At 34.2% G+C, this 22,757-nt stretch overlaps 1 long non-coding RNA gene across 1 annotated transcript; it reads left to right on the forward strand.

Moving 5' to 3' along the window:
* Positions 1–13,756: 13,756 nt before the first annotated feature.
* On the forward strand, positions 13,757–20,203 carry LOC129226466 (uncharacterized). Its single transcript, XR_008580786.1, has 3 exons — positions 13,757–13,891; positions 18,817–18,895; positions 20,147–20,203. It is a non-coding gene; the product is annotated as an uncharacterized LOC129226466 (long non-coding RNA).
* The last annotated feature ends 2,554 nt before the right edge of the window (positions 20,204–22,757 follow it).

Genomic DNA, 22,757 nt, shown 5'->3' on the forward strand with positions numbered 1-22,757 from the left:
TGTCTCGTTTTTAATGATTCCACTGTTTGGACTGTTGTTATTTTATTTTAATTTCTTATTATTTTTCTTATTCACATTGTAGTGGTAAGGATAACAGGAGAGTGTCCCTTTAAGTCGGATGTAGAACATCCTTAATTTCAGGGGGTTCGGGAGTTTTTCCCCCGAGAAATTTTTGAAAAAAAAAAAATCTGTATCTGTAATCTTTGAGGCCTTATATTAGGTAATTGAGACTACAAAAATATGAAAAAAAATAGGCAAACAAAGTCTTTCAAAAGTTATACATTCTTTTGCAAATCAAGATCAAACAAAATAAAAATTGCTTGCTCGACAAATCATGGAAATTAATGGATAGAGAGGAAAAACGAGCGAGGAGAAAAGAGAAGCACCCAGTCATCTGCTCATATCGGCTTTTAGTGAAGTTTGTTTTTGATCACTAACCTTACTCCCATTTTTTTTTCATTTAATGCCCTACAATATGAAAATTCTACAAAATAGTTTAAAAGAAATGGTGTAGACATTCAGAAAATAAGAACAGAAGAGTAATATTCTGGCCATTTGGACAATTTATACTTTATTTTCTTGATAAGATACAAAATTGAAGAACTTTTCAAGGAATTTCAAAAACTTAAATAATTTTCAAAGACTCTCGAACAATTGAAATTATTTGAAGCTCTTTATTTACACTTTTTAGAAGTTGACTGTACAGTCTTACAAAATGATTATAACTTTGTAAGACACACCCGTTTTAAATTAAAAAATAAATGCAACGAAATATTTCTCGAAACAAACTTTTTTTTTTCAATCACAAGTAGTGCAGAAAATGAAAGAAAGTAGAATAAGTGTTATTTTTTTTCCTCATACTTAAGGTATTAACAGTATGCAGTAGAGGTAAGAAAAAAAAAAAAAACAACCAATAACAAAAGAACTTCCATGATACTGAATTCGGCATTAAATAAATGCAAGACATGAAACATATCAGTCACAAAAATGATCTTGAAAATTATGCTACAAAAACGCGAGAATCGTGAATTTTTGCATTTTTTACTCAGGATGTATCATGGAGCTGAATTTGGCACATCTAGGTAACAAGATACTCGCCTAATCGGAAAATAGGGGCCCAGCCTTTGGGGAGTCCCCGGCTCGAAATCAGTATAGTGTAAGTTTTATAAGAGTTATAGGGGGAGGAGGGCAGGGTCGTGCACAGAGGGGAGAAAGGACACCTGTTGGCCCGGGCCCGAGCTTAAATGGGATCCAATATTTTTAAACCTAGGGTTGAAAATATGGGTAAACAATATGGAGGGGGCCCAAAAAAGACATTTGCGACAGCCTCTACATTTCTGTGCACGCCCCTGGAGGAGGAAGTGCACAGAAGTCAGTTTGGTAGACTTGAAAAACAACGAACTGACAAAGGGCCTGCCTTAACCCTGGACTGCCCTGAATTGAATTGGGAAAGAGAGCAGGAAGTCCTAATTAAAGGTTTAAATTTCAAGTGTGCTTTGCGGCTTAATGAGAACTAGAACTGATTTTTCTGTATTTCTTCAAAATATTATAAATTTTGAATAGTAGCAAAATTAAGAAAAAAAGCTTTGTTATTTTCCTTTTCTGACCTTAAAAAAAAAATAAATAAATAAAAAGAAACCCTTCTGTTTTACGGTACAAAACATTTTGGGTTTCGGGGGAGGAGGGCCGGGCCCGTCAGGCCCCCCCTCTGGATACGGCCTTGGTCTGCACCATGAACCCCTCTCCCCTCCCAGGTGGGCACCCATGGATACACTATTCCATGTATTTTTCATTAAATTTGCACAAATTTAATATTTTTACGCATTTAGAGTAGGTCAGTCAGAAAGTTAGTTGCACTACTTCGTAAACACGCTCCGTCAAAGACTTTTGATGACAATGTACCAACACATCAGACATGTACCGTTATCGTATGACGTGGCAGCTTCCCCGGGGCAATTTTAGTTTTTCTGATACTCAGTCGCAAACATGGTCTCGACAACTGCAAGTAGCGTCCAAATTAGAAATGCGTGCAGTGATTCGTTTTTCATGGGTAAAAAGGTGCAACTGAACTGAATTTTCTGAGAAGTTGCATGAAGTTTATGGTGAAAATGCAATGTAACCATGACAGCCCATATAGGGGAGCAAGTGGGGACTCAAGTCCCCCCCCTACTTTTAGAAATTAGAACTTTCTTACTTTTAGTATTTATTCTTTGCCAAAATGTAAAAACATTTCTTCTCCAGCCATTAACGAATAAGTTATTAAAAAGGTCAAATTTTTCAATAACTAATCTGCACTGAAATCGGTTTCTTTGGGGAAAATATCTTGCTAAACCATGGGGGAAAGGTCTGAGCCCCTCCCCCTTAAAATTTTGCATATAGGGGCCCATGAATGTAACGTTAAGCTATTGCGAAATGGTTCAACATATTTCTGAATGGATCTACAGACATTGACGACGATGAGCGAGAAGGTAGACCATCAACTGCAACAAATTCGGAAATCGCTGCTAGTGTGAATGAATGCATTCTTGCAAACAGGCGCATAATAATAGACGAAATCTCAAATGAACTGGATATTTCTCATTGGAAGTGTGCATGAAAATTATTGCCGAGCACCAAAAAAATTTATAAAGTTTGTGCTCGATGTGTATCACCTCTATTAACGGAGGAACATAAAGAAAAACGTTTTGAAAGTGCATTTTTACCTAATGAGATGATTTCCATGTTTTTGATTCGATGAAACAAGAACTTTCAAAACGACGATACCATTTGGATGACAAAGGTTGCGTTCGACGAGCACGACCGAGAGCGACCGGTTAGTTAATCACGTGACAACTAATGATCACGTGCTCCAATCAACCAATCAACAGCTTAAAATGGTAACCGGTGAGGTTAACCGATAGATGATAGAACGCTGCGGTTTGTAACTGGTTACTTACCGGTCGACCGGTGAGGTTCGTCGAACGCAACCAAAGTGAAAGCTGCAACCCGAGAATGGTTATTGGACATTAGGCGGGATTTCTTTGCAGAAGGCACAGAAAAACTTGTACCACGCTTCGCCAAAATGCTTAAATAACGGAAGTGGTTACGTTGAAAAGTAGATTTTGAATGATGGAACTTTAAGATACCAATAAAGTTATCGTAAAATTTCTATCTTGTTTTTGTTTTCTTCAGCAGTGCAACTAACTTTTTAACTGACCCTCGTACTTGAACTTTATTCCCAGAATTTTCAAGTTTGGGTTTCAATTTCCATAGATTCGTTTCTTTTGATGATACAGTAAATCATGATACATGCTGGTCCTTTATATTCGAATATATTAAATTCGGAGGCGTAGACGGGGAGGGGATATTGGGGTCATCCTCCCCTCCCCCCTACAAGCAAAATTTTTCGCATCAACCTTGACAGATCTTGATATTATACTGACGGCGTCAATATTGACGTGTTTCATACTGCATTAAGGTTGCACAAAGATCAAAAAGCAATATTGCAATAACAACACGTATGCAACATTGCATTCATCTAAAAATACCAATATTGATATTACCTTACAATATCAGCATTGCATACATGTTGACTTCGTCAAGATCGTATTGATTTCATGCTGTCGCCGTCAAGGTAATTAGTACACAATAGAACAGGTGAACTATCGCTGATACCTGCGCATGCGCACAGTTCTTTATACCCAGCGTCCCTTGCAGTGCTGGCATGTTATCACAAGCGTCTACGGACAGGACAAATCCTAATGTTAGAAAGTTACCCTTTTCTCGACTTCACTAGCAGGTAGGGAAAATCTACGGAGTTCACTTTTTTCTGTAGGGGGGAAAGGGAATATTTGTGTCTGCCGCTGCACAAGAAAAGAAGGAATCGCTTATAGCAATCAATGTGCGTGTGCAGATGTTTTCGTTTCTCTATGTCATCAGTGGTCGCTAGTATTCAGCATTTCAGACGAAGAACTAACAAGCAGGAGAAAATGCTACAACTTGATTCATTTATGAACTGTCAAAAATGCGTCCCTATTTGATTCCGACTCAGTCTTGTTAGTTTTTATTTCAAGTGAAAAAAAAAAACGTTTATTTTACAGAAAATTTACATCAACAGCTTTTAAAAAACGTTATCCTTTTACGTATATATTTCCTCTCGTTACATCGCACTTCCTTTTTCGTCCCTCCTGTATAGTATACTAGCAGTACCCGCACGGCGATGCCTGTGCTAACAATTTAAAGGAAGTCCGTTGAATAATAAAAAAAAAAAAATCCACGCCCCCCCCCTCCCACTAATGTGAAATGATCATTTGTCTTCACCAAAAAAGAGTACACACCTTTTCAAAATAATCCTATTAAAGTTTCATTGGAGTTTTAAACGACTCGCCAAAACATTAAATTAGATTTACTGTTGCTTTAAAACTTAAAACAATCCTCCAACTGTACAGTTTATTCATCACTTAACGTATCGAACAACCACGATACCGTAATCCTACCCTTCAGCAAGTAAAGCGGTTTTTTCTGCAATTTAAAATGTTTCGCCAAATTTAAAAAAAAAAAAAAAGATCAAATTACATAGTTTTCAAAAGTAAATAGTTCTAAAAATCTATTGTTTATCGCCAAACTTGCCATGTGACCCCGCTACCGTAACCCAGCCGATAAGCTAGTGAAGAGAACTCCGATCGATCCCTTAATTAAAAGGATTCCACCTCCCCTCCCCCTCTGATGTAAAATAATCATTTTCTTTTTCTAAAATGTGAAGATTTAATAAATGATTGAATATTTTAATGATTAACTGTTTCACGTTGCCCCATCCAAGTTGCCCAGCATGTAATTAAATATATGTAGAAATTATTAAAAATACAAGTAAGCTTAATATTAACTAAATAAATTATACATAATATTAACTGTAATGAATATTTGAAGGTCTAAATGATTCAGATGTTAATTACAAGAACTTTACCCTTTGATAATACCAAAAATAATTTTCGACTGGCAATAAAATATTGCAACAAGAGTATTGTGATGGCGGACTATCCGTAGGATTGCGTTGTGTAGATGTTAGCTCCTGCCATCACAGGTAAATTATCAGTTACGCTAAAGCTAAATCTGGCGAATAATCAATTTATTTTGTCACTAAATACATTACACAGATTCTGGGAGGAGAGGGAGTGTGGACTTACCCAAAACTCAACGGAGGAATAGCTTCGCCATCATTCTGCTTTAACTCCATGTTATCAGAGCAGCCGGTCACCAACACACAAGACGCACTACCGCGAGACCTCCTGGCTCACACCCTCGACTCTCTCTCTAGGGGTCTGCGTAGGGGGCAAACCCCTGATCAGTTTGGTGTGCTTCCTTAGCTGCTGGCGCCATCTATCGAGGTTCTCCTCGACTTACTTCAATTACGGATTTCTCCGCCACACTCCTCCCCCCTTTCAAAAATAACCACTTAACATGAAACTGGTTACACATAATACAAAATAGATCAAAATGCTGTAAGTACATTTCAAGCGAAGTTTCTGGAATATATCATGCAATAATATGTTAACAAATAATTATTAAAATACAAATGACTAAAGTTCAAAATCTGTGGATGAGAAAGTCATTTTTTCTTTCATAAAATGTCATCATCATGTGTTTTGAGGGAACATCAGCACTATTATAGTAAGGAAACCCACATAATGCCTATCTTATGTGAAAGTTCAACGTGGATACAGTAGCACAGAGTGAATTTGTCTGAAGTCCGCTCAAAGATCTCAGTATTTTCACTCGTTTTGAAGAACTAAGGAAATGTAACCTCTGTACCAGTCTTTTCATAGAATCCAGTAGAGCAACTAGAGTCCGTCGGATGTAATAAGGCACAAGAGGTTTTGAAGATACTTCTGCGTTGATGTTGGTGTCACTTTCTACGGCAGCACTCGCTATAATGAACTATATTTAGGTCGATATAGCTTCTGTATCAGAGAGCTGGGCAGATGGAAGTCACAAAAAAATTCTTTTCGACGAGATTCACAGTACAAAATTTGCAGTGGTGGGAAGTTTGCTTCTAAATCCAAGAGACTCACAACTCAACTTTGAAGACGTAGGTGACCTTCTCACTATTTTTCTGCAAGTGAGAATTTCCTTTTTTTTTTTTTTTTTTTTGAATGTCTGACTTTTGCCACGGTAAGTCCACTACTCTCCAGTATTTTTTTTCTTATTTTACTAAAAATATCTAACATTGTAGAAAAAATCTAACATTGTAAACCATATGCAATTGGATGCTATTGTGAGAGTATTCGTTTTTTTCTTTTTAAGGAAAACTACTAATTTTGCAATTAATAAAAAAAAAAAACAATGAAAAACATCTGTTGACTTTTTTTTTGAAGGAAGATTTAATTAAACAAGTTAAGGAAAACCTGCCACGCGGAGGCGAAAACTGAACCCCTGGCCCTGGTGATCAATTCCTACCTACGATGAACAGATTATTGACAAAAATTGACCAAGACAACACCAAGTGGCCAGCTGGATGAAATCAAATCCCTATCTGTCAATCCCTCACATGTTTACAATTCTGCCATACTTAAAATTAATGAGCATGCACATGTGCGAGGAAAAAAAAACGTAATAACAATTTAAAAAAAAAAACGGATGAATGAATGAATGATAAACAAAGACGAAAGGGCAAAAATTCTACCTCGGTCTTAGGTTATACCTTTGCGAATGATTTTCTAATACGCTTCTATCATGAGAATCACTTAACAAATTACTTGGCTGAACATCGCATGGTTTCTCTACCTGTGTGTCCTGAATAATGTTTTCATCTCCTGTCAAGTGTAAATAGCTAAACCTCTGAGTGTAAGGAATTAATCTATTGACATGGACCCTTAACACTTTTCTTGTATTCTCAACATGTCTAACCTTATAGTTAACATTTGTGTATCTCTCAATAACTCTGTATGGTCCCTCATATTTGGGTCTCAACTTAGCAGAAATATTTTTCTTTAAATTTGGGTTCTTTACAAAACAAAGCGACCCTACCTGATAATTGTAACATTCCTCTTTTCGACCTAGTCTGCTTCTATCTATATTTTTCTTCTCTTGCTCGTTCAAATTATGTAATACTTTTGGAAAAATTTTATCCAATGACTCAATTAGGTGTGTTATATACTTTGACTGTGTGTCAAATTTTGGTGCGTTCCCCAGTGCATATGGGAGCCGAACATCCCTGCCATGTTCAAGAAAGAAGGGCGAGACCTGAGTGACTTCATGAACCGCGGAACTCATAGCTAACATAGTCTGAGGTAACTGAGTGTCCCATTCTTCACTGTCAGAAGACAAGGCTGCAAGGATATTTGCAAGGCTCTGGTTTGTCCTCTCGATTTTTCCGTTGACGTGAGCGTAATACGCAGAGATGTGTCTTTTCTTAACACCCTGAGTCTTACAAAAATCTGAGAATTCAGAACAATAAAAACATTTTGCGTTATCGGCTATAAGAACACGCGGGCAACCTCTATGAACTATGTAGTTTTCGAAAAATGTTTGCGAGATTGTGTGCGCTCTCAAATTTGATAGGGGAGCAAGGTGTATGTATTTAGAGAATGCGTCAATCATAGAAAGCACATACATATTACCTGCCCGAGTGGTCTTTAATGGACCGAAAACATCGATGTGACATTTCTCTCCGGGTGATTCACTCTGATCTACTTGTTGTAACGGCGCAGAAGGTATTTTAAACGCGTTTCTCCTAGACAAACAAGTAGTACATGATCTTACGAAATTTTTTGTATCTCTGTGCATGAAGGGCCAAAAGAAATTCTCAGTTAACCTGTTGTAAGTCTTAAAAAATTTCAAATGACCTCCCACTTGAGAATGAACAGACTCGAGAACTTTGGCTTTGAGCGAGTGAGGTACACAGATTTGGTGTTTTGGATCCCTCCTTGGTGATCTATTGTTGCGTGGTGAGACGTGAATTAGGACATTGTCCTCATTAAATATATAATTGGGATATCTATCACTCTCATTCTTTTCTTGTGCATGGATAATTTTGATTAATTTTGGATCTTCCTTTTGCATTTGTATTAGCTCGGTGTTATTTGGGAAAACGATGATTACTGCGTTCACACATCTTGATAGGTGATCCGCGACCGCGTTAAATTTGGCTTTCACGTATTCTATGGAATAATTAAACTCCTCTAATGCTAATTTCCACCTGAGAATTTTAGAGGAAGGATTTTTGTTTGAGAGAAATCCTTCCAGTGGCTTATGATCGGAAAACACTTTGAACCTCCTGCCAATTAGAAATGCCCGAAAGAAAGACAAAGCACAATAAATAGCAAAAAACTCTAAAACTGTTGCACTATACTTCGATTGAGATGGGTTTAACTTTTTGGAGTAGAAATATAATGGTTTTACTTCCCCATTTTGATACTTTTGTTCAAGAACTGCCCCAATACCCAAAGCAGAAGCGTCTGTGGTGATTTGCAACTGTGCATTTGGGTCTGGCAAAGCTAGCACGGGAAGGCTTAATATTGCTTGCTTAATATCCTCAAAAGCATCTTGAGCCGCTTTATCCCAAATAAAGGGAGTATCTTTTCTAAGTAAATTAGTAAGAGGTAAAGCCCTTTTTGCGAAAAGCTTTCTGAATAATGAGGAGTTCGGCTATTGGATGAAGGATTCTTACTATTTCGGAAACGTTTCCGATATATCAAGAAACGTTTCCGAAATTTGTTGCAGTGTATTCTGTGATTTTCAGATGTAATTTTTTCTTGACTGGACTTTCGTGCAAGAACAAATATATATCTTAGTTCTAATCTACAAGTTTTCAATCATTTTCCAAAGTTCAAAATGCAAAAACCTCCCTAAAACACCGAAAATATGCTCAAAGTCCGAATTTTAGCTCGAGATCCTACCATTGTCCACGAGAATACATCTGTGCAATAGCGGTAAACTGCTTATTTTACATGTACACATTTATATGTATACGTTTTAAGAATAAATCGCCTGCGTTCGAATAAAGACCTTTACATTTAGAATTGCCGAATGCTTTTGATCTTTTTAAGAAAATTGAATGTATTAAAGTAACATTTGAGCAAATGTGTAGACGCAAAATTAGTATGTTTGTCTGTTCCCTCGGAATAATCATAATATTTGAATTGTAACAGGTACGTTCACTCTTTTACGTAAGTATTTTTGTTGGAATTGTAACTTAAAATGTAAAAACACATGTTAAAATTTTAATGTATTTTAAATTAAACAACTAATGCTCAGATGGACCCTTTTAGCCTCAGTTTTGTTCCAAACAACATCATTTATAGGATACAATACAGCTGAATTTAAGGTAGGGCTGAAAGGATTAATGAAATTATGTGATTTTACTTCACTCTATTTAATTTAAAAAACAAATATTTACAAATATATGTCCATTAGCTTTCCCTTTAGAAGTATGAAAAATAGTAAAGGCATATTATTTTAACTTTATTATAAAGTTTTATTGAATTTATATTAAAATTTATGTTTTTTTTTGTTGGTCTTACACGCAGAAACAAATTTAAAAAAAATTTAATTTACGTAATTTGTTTAAATACTTAATTTATGTAACAGAGGACAAAAAGAGTGAAATACCTGGTACAATTCGAATATTACGATGAATCCAAGGAAACAGACAAACATACTAATTTTGAGTCTACACATTTGCTCAACTGTTACTTTAAAACATTCAATTTTCTTAAAAACATCAAAAGCATTCGGAAATTCCAAGTGTAAAGATCTTTATTCGAACGCAGACGATTTATTCTCAAAATGTATACATATAAATGTATACATGTAAAATAAGCTGTTTGCCGCTATCGCACAGATGTATACTCGTGGACAATGGTAGGATCTCGAGCTAAAATTCGGACTTTGAGCATATTTTCGGTGTTTTAGGGAGGTTTTTACCTTTTGAACTTTAGAAAATGATTGAAAACTTGTAGATTAGAACTAAGATATATATTTGTTCATGCACGGGAGATGTGTGAAGACCGTTAAAACTTATTTTTTCAACGGAAAAAACCTGAAAAATCATGTTTTTAATGAGTTATACGGTCGAAAAAAGCATTTCTAAACACCCAGCAGCGATCAAAAGTTGTGTTTTATCATCCAATTCTTCGATTTATACTAAGCATTGAGCCACGTATCAGGGAAAAAATATGATCATACTTTTTAGTTTTCAAAATCGCGACTTCAATCCATTCTGAGCTCTGCGGTACTTAGGGGGTTAAAAAATTCAAAATTGTAGCACCACTACGAAATAGTCCAAGAATTTTGCCGCATTTTGAGCCATAATAGAAGATTCTAGCTCAAAACCCGCGAGTTCGGTGGATTTTTGCCCACTATGCCACATTGTGCGACGTACTTATGTTTTTTTTTTTTTTGGAGGGGCCCATATAACAAAGATTAGCTCTCCTCCCACTTTTTTTTTTTTTTTTTTGAAATTTGAATTTTTTGTGTGTGTGTGTGTGGGTGGGTGGGGGGGGGAGGAAGCAACAGTGCCTTAATTTTGTCATTTTTTTTTTCGAAGTGGGGCAGGGATTTCATACTGTCCCCCAGTGGCACAACCAAAAAATAGTTTTAGATGAAACACAATTTCAGGTAATCTTTGAAGATAGAGATGTTCCTCCGAAATTTTTAAAAATTGAAAACATTAATACATGCTTCATGCATAATTACAATTTAAATATTATTACATATTTCATAAAATTTTGATTTCACGAAAATTTAGGCAAATAATCTCGCAAAAATTAGAGAATTTTGTAGTATTTTATTTTAGTTAATGTAACGGTTTATTTGCCGTTTTTTTTAATGCTTTTTTTTTAAAGTTCATTGTAATCACTTTCAATGGGCATATAATTATGACATCTGTTTTATTTTTGTTTCATATTACACCTCTGATACATTTTTTCGAAAGGAAGTTTTTCTTTTGCATTAAAATATAGTTATCTCTGATATATTTTTTATTGATCCTCAATAAACTTCACGATTATATATACCCTCATGTATATTTTACACTTCTGATATATTTTCTCGAAAGGAAGTTTTTCTTTTGCATTAAAATATAGTTGATATTGATAATACGGCAATTACATAAAATAATGCAAAACTGTTACATAGTGTAATATTTTCACTAAAAATGTTTAAGATTTATTTGAATTACTTGGGGGCTCGGCTCGTCCCATGCTAGGGTATGAAATATTTCCAAATCTGTAAGCAAGGAAAAAGTTCCTAGCGGAGCTCTACTCGAAGTTTAGACCCAAAAGGAAATAAATGCTCTCGCTCATTCAACCCTTAATTGCTGTCACCCCCCTCCCCAAACACATGTTTTTTATTATCGTGAAGACTGCCTAAAGACAAGCTCGCCGACTCTCCCAACCCATCTGGGGATAAGAAACTGCCCCCTCTATCCTCTCTCATTGTCACCGGCGGTAGGCGTGGCTAAAGTGAAAATTCGTCGATTTCTGCAAAATTTCCCAGGTTTTCCCTCCCAATTACTCTTATCCTAATTTAAGCAAGATTAAAAAAAGGTATCCCTGAAAAGCCCAAACTTTCAAGAATAACGCGTAGTTTTTCAATTTCAGCAAATGTTTGATCTTGAGTATTTATGAAGTGTTTAAACAGAAAGCACCTCTTACTTTGTCAACTCATAAATTTAACCGCCATTTACTGTTAAATTTTAACAGAAAATGAAAAATTAAAAACCACGCGTCATTTGTACTGCTGTGAAGAATCTTATACAGAAAAAATTATCTCAAAATATTTAAATGCGAATTAGCAATAGGGAGGAAACTTCCTCGTAGACTTAACATTGACTTCGTACATCCGGAGGCTCTCTCCAGCGGCCCCTTAAGGGACAATAATCACTAGTTTTCTTCACCCTCGAGTTTAAATTGTCAAAATTATCATATTCTGTGGACGAAAAAAAAAAAAAAAAAAAAAAAAAGAAGAAAAGAAAAATTGGGGAGGGGGCGGAAGTCAAATGACCATTCATGTAGTTTATAATTGCAAATGAATTTATTTTCTGAGTATACTTAAAAAAAAAAAAAAAAAAAAAAAAAAAAAAAAAAAAAAAAAAAAAAAAAAAACACTGAAGTTGCTTAAAAATTAGGAACAAACCAAAGTTATTGGTTTGGCTAATATAGTGTTTGTGCGAAACGTATGTGAATATTAGAATATTATTTAATTGAGTTGATATTCGATACTACTTACATTTGTATTTCTAATTGGTTTATGGTTTTAGATAGGGTTTGATGTTAAATTGTTGCACTGGCTTCAAAAGTTGTGGGAAAAAGCACGCATTGAAACTATTTATCTGTATTTGAAAAATTTGATTGAAATAAAAGAAAATTTATAAGGTCAATTTTTGTTTAAGATTTTTGAAGACGTCTATTTCTACTCAGTATTTAAAGCACTTGAAAAACTGTTTAAATAGCTTGTGCGTCTGCTTCAAAAGTTATGATTGGGAAAATGTCTAATGAACCATTCCATGAAAAAGCTGTCATTTTGTCCCGCATTTCATTAAAAAAGTAATAACTTAAAAAGATAACAAAGAACATTTTTTGCAAAAGTACAACAAATACATTTGCGGTATCTTAATGGAAAAAAAATTGTTGCTTTTTTTAATTATTACTTTCAGTGAAAAATATGAGGTGTTACGTGAGGGACAGAGTGTTCCCTTTTTCTTTAATATTGGTTAAAATGCTTTAATTTAACCCATGCTTAAAGGGGGGTTTAACCCTTAAAGCATTTAACCCATGGGTTAAATGCTTTAAATTCCCTTAATTGTGCAAATGATCGAGGCGCAAAGTAATACTCTTCGATAAGGGAAACAGTTTCTTGTGAGGGGTGTCCCTTGATCAGGTGATGTCCAACGGGGGATGTTGACGCGCGCTCTGAGGAGAAAAGTGGGTAGAAGGCACATCTATTCTATTTTAAGATCTATGACCCACTTGCACGCTCACACACACGACTTCACACACACTCATACATACACACACACGACTTCACACACATACACTCACACACGCCTACGTGCATACACACAGGTCTGCGCACACACAAGCCTACACACACACAACTATGCACAACGGAACCGCCCAGCAGGAGAGGCAGGCTTGGGGGACAGTAGCCGTTTCTAGAAACAATAATTCCAATGAGTATTGTCCTGTCGCAGTTCGTGATTGCGAAAAACATAATTTGAATTCAAAATTTCAGATTTCAAATTAATTTTCTTTTCTTTTTCTATATGCCCCCTAAAACTTTCTTGGAGACTGGGAAAGAAAGAGGAATATTTCTGTGGACAAGGAAAAAAAATAGAGAATTATTGGAACGATTATATCTGTTTTGTGTTAATGACTGTGCATCTATAATATACGGCCGCCCCTCCTTTTGTGGGGCACGGAGTAGTTGCCCTCCCTCCATCCCCCTTCGGACGACCTGTAGGAAGTCAAATTTCCTTCTGAACTTATCGTCCCTCGTTTTCATTTAGGGACTCTAGTAGCCCACAAAGAACTGTTGCACCCTTTGGTTGTATTTATGGAGCTACCGGTTGCTCACCGGTTGGTTGATCACATGACAGGTAAATGACGTCATCTCCAATGCTTTAGCATTGGCTGACGTCATTAGCTGTCACGTGTTTAATTAATCGGTAGCTACCGGTTGAGCTCGTCGAACGCAAGCATTGACGCTGCACCCTTGTAGGCTACGCTTCATTTAGTACTTCCTAAATCTTTTCTCTGCGTAATGGCAACAATTGAGTGATGGAAATTTAGTTTACAAACATTATTGCAAAAAAAAAAAAAAGTAACGGTGTTAGAATACAAATGATAGAAGAATTTAATTCTTATTTCTGTGCCATGAAAAATGTTGGAAAAAATTCAAGCTTTGAACCATAAAAGTATGTTTCTTTCTCCAATTCAACAAAATTAAAAAAAAAACTTTTGATTTGTTTTTAGATTTTAAAAAAATTACGAGGACAATAATTTGTAACCCTCTTTAGTGTTCTAGGAAATCTATTTATCTGCAAATGATTTCGGTTTTTGACCACAAACGTTGTGAAATTCTTTTGATAGAACTTGAATTTACTAGTGAAATATAGCTTGAATCATAATAAAGGGTATTGTGCCAACTCTAAGGAAACCACTCAAGAAAATGGATTTCAGGCTTTTTTTTTTTCACTTTGAATGTTTTTTCAGCTTTGTGTTTGTTAGAACCAACATTTTTGAACATCGATCTGTTTTGGTTGTCGATCTTTCATGGTTGTAAGGCAGGGGCGGCATTTCAGCATTTCATTTGGGGGGTCGAGTTTCTTAAATATGTATTACCACAGTGAGGTAACAAACACACATTAGCTAACAGGAAGTGGTTATAAAATCGGTTTAATATGAATAAAAATTAGTGCTTAGAAGCAATTAAAAATTTGATTCATTTTCTAATAAGTTATCATACAAAACATCTCGATACTGAAGTTTTTTATACCTTTTGGAAAAGTTTTAATGCATGTTTTTTGGAATTCGGAAGAGCAGGGAATCGTCTTACTATCAGTGCCCAGTGTCGTGCTGTTTTGCCAGTACAGCCCAAAATAGAAAAGGTTTTCTCCTTTTTTTTTCTTTTGCCCAGTGTGCTTCGAAAATATTTCTCTAACCTAACAAAAAAATTTCTCTACCAGCTGAGCTGATTGGAATAGTTAAAAAATAATTGAAGTAACAAAGTTATGTATGAAAACACTTTTTATGTCTTGCTCTTCAAAATCACACAGGCAACTTCAAAAATTGCGAGGAGCTTAATTTTTCATCATTGAATAATCTAGTCTCGTCGGCGCTCTCAGCTTCAATGAGATGTCATCTACCACCAGCTCTGTTATTCACTATTCCAGGCTGAAGAGTCCACAAAAAGGACGGATCTGCAGTCTCTGGATGTGATAACTGGTCTGTCGGTATATTGCCTGTAATTTTTCTTGCCTATTGATAAAAATTTTATTCATAATTGAAACATTTTATTTTTCGTTTTCAAAAAATCCAATCCAGATAATATAGAACCAACCATGCAGTAAAATAATTATCATCAAATCTTGTGTTAATTTTATTCGAAAAACAATCTATTACTTCATACAAAATATTAAAAAATCAGTGTTTTACTTCACATCATCATGTGGATTTTTCGTTTTTTAGCGCCTTTTTAAAATTGGCTCGAGGAAGAATTTTTTTGAAAACGTTTCACCATTGATTGAAATATGCATCTATGTAAAATCTATTTTCAATTTCAATTGCAGATTGAACTATGGTAGTATAAACGCACAGCTCAATTGTAGATTGAACTGTGGCTTGAATAGTCCGAAAATTAAGTGTGGCGGATTGAAGATGTTTTGATAGAGTAAAGCATTTTTAAAACACTTTCCGCAATAGAAACAAATTGAATAAAAATTCAAACAAAGTCATACATGCTGAAGGGCATGAGCTTTTTCACCATTGAAAGAATCGTTTTGCAATAATTCTCACAGTCGTCAAATCACTGCTTTGAAGTTATAGAGAAAGGTTTTTATGGTTTTAACTCTTGAAGACCATCTTGTGTCACTTCGAGATTGCATAACTATAGAGTCCCATAAAAGGTATTTGTTGATATGTTTTTTTTTATTCAATAAACACATGAATTTTTAAGAAGTTTCTATGAAAGCAGATAATGCATTGAGCAGCTGAAACTTGTTTCTAGCAAAAGAAAGCGATGAACACTCATTAAATAAATATACACTTAAAAAATGAGCGTAAAAGTGAATGTAAAATATCAAGGAATTTTCTTGAGAAAACCATGCAGCCACACCACTTTGCACGAGCCTCTCATATTGGACATACCATCGTTACACTGGACACACAAGTATGAAATATTTAGCTGTGAAAACGCCGAAAAATACTTCGTGAATTTCTAAGTCATCATCCAAATAACGAAAAACACTTTTTCTTGTTAGGGAATGTGTCGAGATTCATCAAATACTTACTGAGAAACAGCGAGATTTTTTTAATGAACACTGATTTCCGACTTACATAAATTGAATTCACCCATTTTCTATCATTCTGCTTAAAAAATTTGGGGGTGCGACCGCCCCCTCTTGACCCCCCTATTTGCCGCCCCTGTTGTAAGGTATTTTTTAGGTATTGTTATCAGGGAAGTTATGTTATACATTGAGAAGTAAAACTTTCTACAGTGAAAAATAGACCATTTGAGCTTCTTCAGATGGTTTTGGTAAGTATCTCCAAGTGGCTCTATCAGACAACTGGTAAAAGTTGGATCCTTTGTTGACTGTTTAACTCATTAGTGTAAACAAAATGAAAATAGTGTACTTCAAGGATATAATGTAGCCCCCTTCTGAGGTACCAAAGCAGACATAACAGCAGAGTCGTGAATAAATTATAATAAGTATCAAAGTATCATTTTTCAGCACACTAAGACATTTCTGTTCCTCAGAGCCAGACGGAGGTAAGTCCAAAAATTGTGATTTTCCGCTTGTTAGTGCATTGTATGTAGAAGCCTATTTTGCATCAAGCCTTTCCAACGTTATTCTTTTTTAAAAAAATCCTTTTCATTTTTTTCACCAGGGTTAAAAGAGCACGTTTTCCTTCCTTTGCATGAGCCAGAAAAAAGTTTATTCTCTCACCTGTAAAATTATCATAATGTGACTTACGTCCTTCTAGCTTTGAGATACAGATTTTCATATAAAGCTTTTATCTCTGTAAACTTGTTTCTTACTTCCAAGGAAGAAAATAGATTCAGACAATGAGAACTTTATTCAGACCCAGATAATATAGACAACGCAAAAGGGTTGTTTGCTGAAAATTGGTAGATAATTTTGCTTTTTTTGAAACGAATTTTTGTTTTATCAATTTTTTTCTTTGTAAGAGATAAATGTCAGTTGAGGTGCCCCTATTATATAATCCTGAAAAACTAGTAAATATAATTGAAAAAAATATGCTGGTTGCTTTTAAAAGTACTGTACTACTTGCTTTCAACTTATCATTTTTGCTGTTTGTGCCGTTATATAGAACATCATGCTGCAGAAGATTTTGAGGAAATTATTTTAGTTTGCAGATAGTTTTGAATTTTGTCTTGGTCTGCATTTAACTCTATACATTTTTGTTGAAATGGATTTTTTAACTGCCTACTTTGTTGTTCTAAGATTATGTTCTCTGGGTTTTGGTATTATATAGTTCACTTCACCAGTGCTGGATCTAAGAATGAGCAAACCGAGTCCTTGCAAGTTCATTTTTCACCGGCTTGGAGAACTCATAAGATCAGGGGTAGAAGTGATTGACTTGTCACATATAGGACATTTTCCACAAGAAATATAGGACAAATATAGGACACATTATGAATAGTTTCGCTATGAAAAAAGAAATAATACATATATATTATTTAGTTATTCTTATCAATGATTTTGTTTAAAAAAAAAAAAAAAAAAAACTCAAACAAAATCATAACTGACACCTGAAATGACTTTCCTGTAGTTGAAGGAATAATTTTTGAAAAAACAGTGTACTTTATAGATAAAAAAAATTGAACAAAGTGAAATCTATTGATAATTAATACAGCAACTCACAAGTTTTGCAGGGATAGAAGTGTCACAAACATTGTTTATATTAATAAATAAATAAAAATCGTCTTTGTGTTGAGAACTAACAGGAAATAACCAATGCTTTGTAGCAAAAAAAAAAAAAAAACCTAGATATTTTGTGCTATAAAATTTCACGAAAAGAAAAGATTGCAAAAAGAATATTAGAACATTCCGATCAGAAAATGCACTGAACACAAAAACATACCAACAAAAACGAAAAAGAAAACCCGGCTTTTGCCTTTGGAATGGTTGTTGCCAAACGACAAATTCTAAAACCGACTTCAGACTTCGTTCTCAAAACTACACTCACTACAGTGACGTCATGCTGTAGCCAATGAGAGAGGATGCTCGTTGCAGGATTTAGTCAGTTGAATTTGCTAATTTAAAATTCGTTTGCACATGTACTTTCGACGAAAAATCCGAAGTCACATAGTTTATTTACTGTTGTTTTAAAGAAATAAATTGGATAAAAAACAGATATATAGGAAATATAGGCTTTTTTTGAAAATATAGGATATATAGGACCACTTCGACCCCTGATAAGATCTGGCACTACACTTCATAGCTCCGTGATACATATTCAAAATTTAATATTTGCACATAGAAACAATTGTAAGAACAATAGTTTATGCACAAATCAGTAACGCAGTAACATTCATTATTTTTCCAAAAAAAATTAATTGCATTTTATCAAAAGGGCGTAAATCAACACTTTTTGTAAATGGATTTAAACCCTTTTTTAACAAAAAGCGGTTAAAATATTCCACAATCCAAAGTAGTTCTACTATCCTGCGCGTTCAACATTTATAATGGTTTGAGGCTGTTAATATAAGAAATCTATTGCACTATTTTATTTATAAAATAATTTTTCAGTTAAAAACCTCAAATTAGAAGAAAAAATGAAGTATTGTGTTATATTTGATGTGCCATAAAAAGCTGTTTATATGTAACTCAGAGGGAGGGGGGGGGGGCAACTGCAATACTATATACCACTTTTTACCTCAGGAAAAGTTGGAGTGTTTTACAGAGGATTAGGTTTTATAGATCATCCAGCAGTTTAAAGCTCTCCTGCTGAATTCAGAACAATATTTCAAGCTTTGCTTATAAATAATTATACTATTTTATCCTATCCATAATGTTAATATGTTATTACACTTTCAGCTAAGCTTTCACCTATAAAACTCTTCCACTTATTTGTTTTTAAAAAATTTTCTTTATAGTGTGGTTTACTTTAAGTAATATGTCAGTGTAGAAGAAGTGAGAATGGATGATTGTGAAGCTGTAGATCCTCGAGTAAAAGTAAGTATTTTTCTTTTTTTCTTTTCTTTTTTTTTTTATACAGAAATTAGTAAGATACTGTTAATGTTTTATTTAACAGGTTTTTTTTTTTTTGGCAAGTTTCTACTTTAAAAGCAAATATTTACAATGTTTAAAATTGAGATATGGTGTGAAAACTCTTACAATTACTTTTGACATGCTGGATTTGATAAATGTTCCAGAAGTTGAAAGATCATGCATGAAGATTTATTGATTTTTTATTTGCACACTACTTTTAGTCATATAAATTGTACATAATCATAAAGAAAACTTTTCAACAAAGAATGACGTTTTAATTTTCAAAACCTTTCAATGGTAATGCATCTTAAACTACAAAAACATTTTTAAATAAGACGTATTTTGAATTGTTTCTGTATGAAAGATGTTTTTTTTTTAGTGCTGAAAAATGGAATTTTAGCTCTCCCCAAATCTTAGTATCCAGCTATGTACCTGTACTTGTGAAGAATTTTCAAATCTTGTAATTACCACTATGGGTTTTAAAAAGCTGTCATAAACAATTAAATGTGGCAATTCAAACAGTTTACTGACTTAATGGAAAACGATATGTTCCTAAGATTAAAAAATGTAGGGAGAAAATCCAGAAGATTATTTTTGGTATCTCTTTATGATGCCATTTTTATTGTAGTTTTATTTTGAATGAAATTATTATTATTTTCATTATCCTTATTGTTTGTCAAAAATAAAGTCTTGGAAGGCTTGCAGTAGTATGTCCCTGTATTTTGATTGTTTCATCATCAGTTAGCTTATTGAAACCCTTGCGCCCATTAAAACGAACCAAGGAGCCCTCAGTGGCCGAGCTCTATTGCTCAGCAACTGCTTGTAAGCAGAGAGGCGCGGGTTCAATTCTTTCCTACTGCCCTTCTAATCTTTCCTTGTATTGTATTAAATCTGAATTGTGCTATCTGTCTTATGTGTCTGAGCAAAAGTCGGACTTTTACCTAAGAAATGGGGCTCAGTTAAACGGAAGTCGCCTATATTAGCCTAAAAAACGTATTATCGCTTTCGTTATCCATCACCTTGAGTGCTCCAAGGGGCATCAGAAACAACAACAAACAAACTAAAATTAGTTGGTTGTTTTTAATGGCTCAAGGATTTTAATAGGCTAACTGCACCAAAATCATCTTTTATTTTATCAAATTTTGAAATTATTTTGTTATTGCACAATGTATAATAGCATAATTTTAACATCTAAAGTTCAACATTTTTTCAAAGGATCAGTTGGAGTACCTGAATTCTTATACTGACGAAATCAACAGTCTTGAATTACAGCTTGATGTGAGTACTTTGACAACTTTATCTCCTAACTTGTTTTATTCATTGTGATTGTGGTATAAACTAAATTGTTTTCACTGTGTTATCAGAGCTATTTCTGCAATAGTGCCCATTGCACTTATTCGAAAAATCAAAGTTAGTTTGAAAAATTGTTGATTATAAGTTGACATTATCTAATTTCTTATTCAATAATTATTTATACTGGAAAGTGGGGTAGTTTTCAGCATAATAGTATAAAGGAACAAAATTTGCAAAAGTATGCACTAGTTATCTATTAATGCAATCACAGTTTCAGAACCATAATTGTTTTCTTTTTAAAATTTTTATAAAGCTTTTTGTAAAAAAAAAAGTTATTTTACCCGGTTTTGCCCCACTAGTGGGCTACATACATTTACTGTTGCAGAAACAGGAACATAGTATAATCGGTCTAGTTTTGTTCAAACATTTTAAGCAAAAACTACTCAAACTGAATTTTCTTCACAAGAACAAAAGAAGTGAGTCTATTGCTTTCTAATTTAATGGCCACTGCTTTTTTTTTTATCAAGGTGGAAGGTAGTTCTTCCTTTGTCCATGCGATTGCAGCGCTTACAGGGGCTAGAAGGGGGTACACGGTTTGCTCCTGACTTCCCGGTTTTACCCCACTCTCCCCTACCATCGAACCTCATTTACAAAGAATTACCGTGAAGACGAATGCGTTTGCGATCCCCGCACTATTGTATTCCCACATAATGCTTTTTGCAGGCCCAACGAGAGACCATGGTCAGTCTAGTTGGGAACTAGGGGACGGACTTTGTGAGGACCCGGCTCGGAATTGGAGTAGTACCTATATATTTTATAAGTTTTATATCGGAAGGGCCCAGTCGTTTGACACCGTGAACAAGGGGCCCCTTTTGGCTCTGCAGTCCTGGCTATTTATTGTTTTTTGATTTAGATGAATTAGTTTTAAAGCTTCCTTTGAGTTCCTATTAACGAGACTGCACTGTATATTAAAGAAAGTTTAAATGTTTTGCTCATTCTCATGCTAATATCTCTTACATTATGAAATAATGTCATAATTTTACTAGGATTGATCCATTTTAATTACTTTTTATTAATAAATAGCCTAAATAAACATAATTCTCAAGCTGAGTCACTAGCTAATACAGTCAAACTCACTTATGACGAATGTAAAGGGACCATAATATTTGCTTATTATATTCGAGTGCTTGTAAAAAGCGAGTTCTTGAAAAAAACTTTAAAATTCTTCATAGTTGCTTTTTTTTCTTCTTTGCAATCACTGTACAGCTCCAAATAAGTTAGTTGCTTTGCTTTGAACTGTATGAATGTCTCTTAATTATGTCATTAATTTTGAGAAATATGCATGTATACAGATATATAATTTTTAAATGTTTCTTTACTTCACAAATTAAAAAAAGTGATGTTATCGTTTGTTCTCGGGATTTACGATGCATCGATAACTTTGGTTGACTTTGGAATATTTAAGAAAATTTACCAAAAAAGGATAAACTGAGCTAGAGGTCAATGGAAATTTTACGAATCACAAAAATATTGCTCGCTGTAAGCGGGATTTGCTTGTTAGCGAGCTTTGCTCCCTTAGATTTAACATTGTACCAACCAAGTACTTGTGATTTCCTCCCGGAATCCGAGTTCTGGTTAAAATCAAGGCTCGTTACAAGCGAGTTCGACTGGATTCTAATGAGAAAGACTTTTTTTTTAAATATTTGTAATGTATAGCAATTATTCGTTGCTTATTAGGGAAGCAGCCAGGGTTCGCCGATATATATCAATCGATATATATCCGATGTTTATTTTGAAAATATCATGATATTTTGATATTTTCAATATTTATTTTTTCAATTATGATATTTTCAATGTAAAAATGAAATTAATCATGGTATCATTAAAGTATTAAAAACAACGTTAAAAAAAGCACAAATTTGCCAATTATAGCATACACATGTTTCGGCGTTATTTCATCCATAAGCTCATTACTTTTTGCATTGAAAAAGGCGTTCCCTGTAACGCCGAAACACGTGTCTGCTGTAATTGGCAAATTTGTGCTTTTTCAACTCTGTTTTTCTTACTTGACTGTTCAGCACAAAGGTATTAATTTATCTCATGGTAGCATTGTTCATTTATTATTAAAAATAACCAAAAAGTTATGTACTATATTTTTTATGATGTATTAATACATCATCAATGTAACAAAGTAATATAATATTCCTTTTTTATTTTATATTCACAAAATTATTAGTAATGTAACAGTTTTAATTCATATTCATATTTAATTAGTAGAATATCATACAGTATTCATAACACCTTTTAAACGTCTGGGAATAGATTTCATTCTTTTTATTTCTTTTTTTTTGCGTAATTTCTGAGTAAGTGTTTAACCACACTTCGAGTCTTAATGTTTCTAGCTCTATTTTCGTTTTTAAAGCCGTATTTTCGTAATCTAGCCTATAGATATGTCTAAATACGTTACATTAAGTTCAAATCTGGAGATTAAGCGGGTATTTTCTGAATTTTAGGATGATTTTTGAGGCACTAG

This window comes from Uloborus diversus, chromosome 7 (genome assembly GCF_026930045.1).
Source record: "Uloborus diversus isolate 005 chromosome 7, Udiv.v.3.1, whole genome shotgun sequence".
NCBI lineage: Eukaryota > Metazoa > Arthropoda > Arachnida > Araneae > Uloboridae > Uloborus > Uloborus diversus.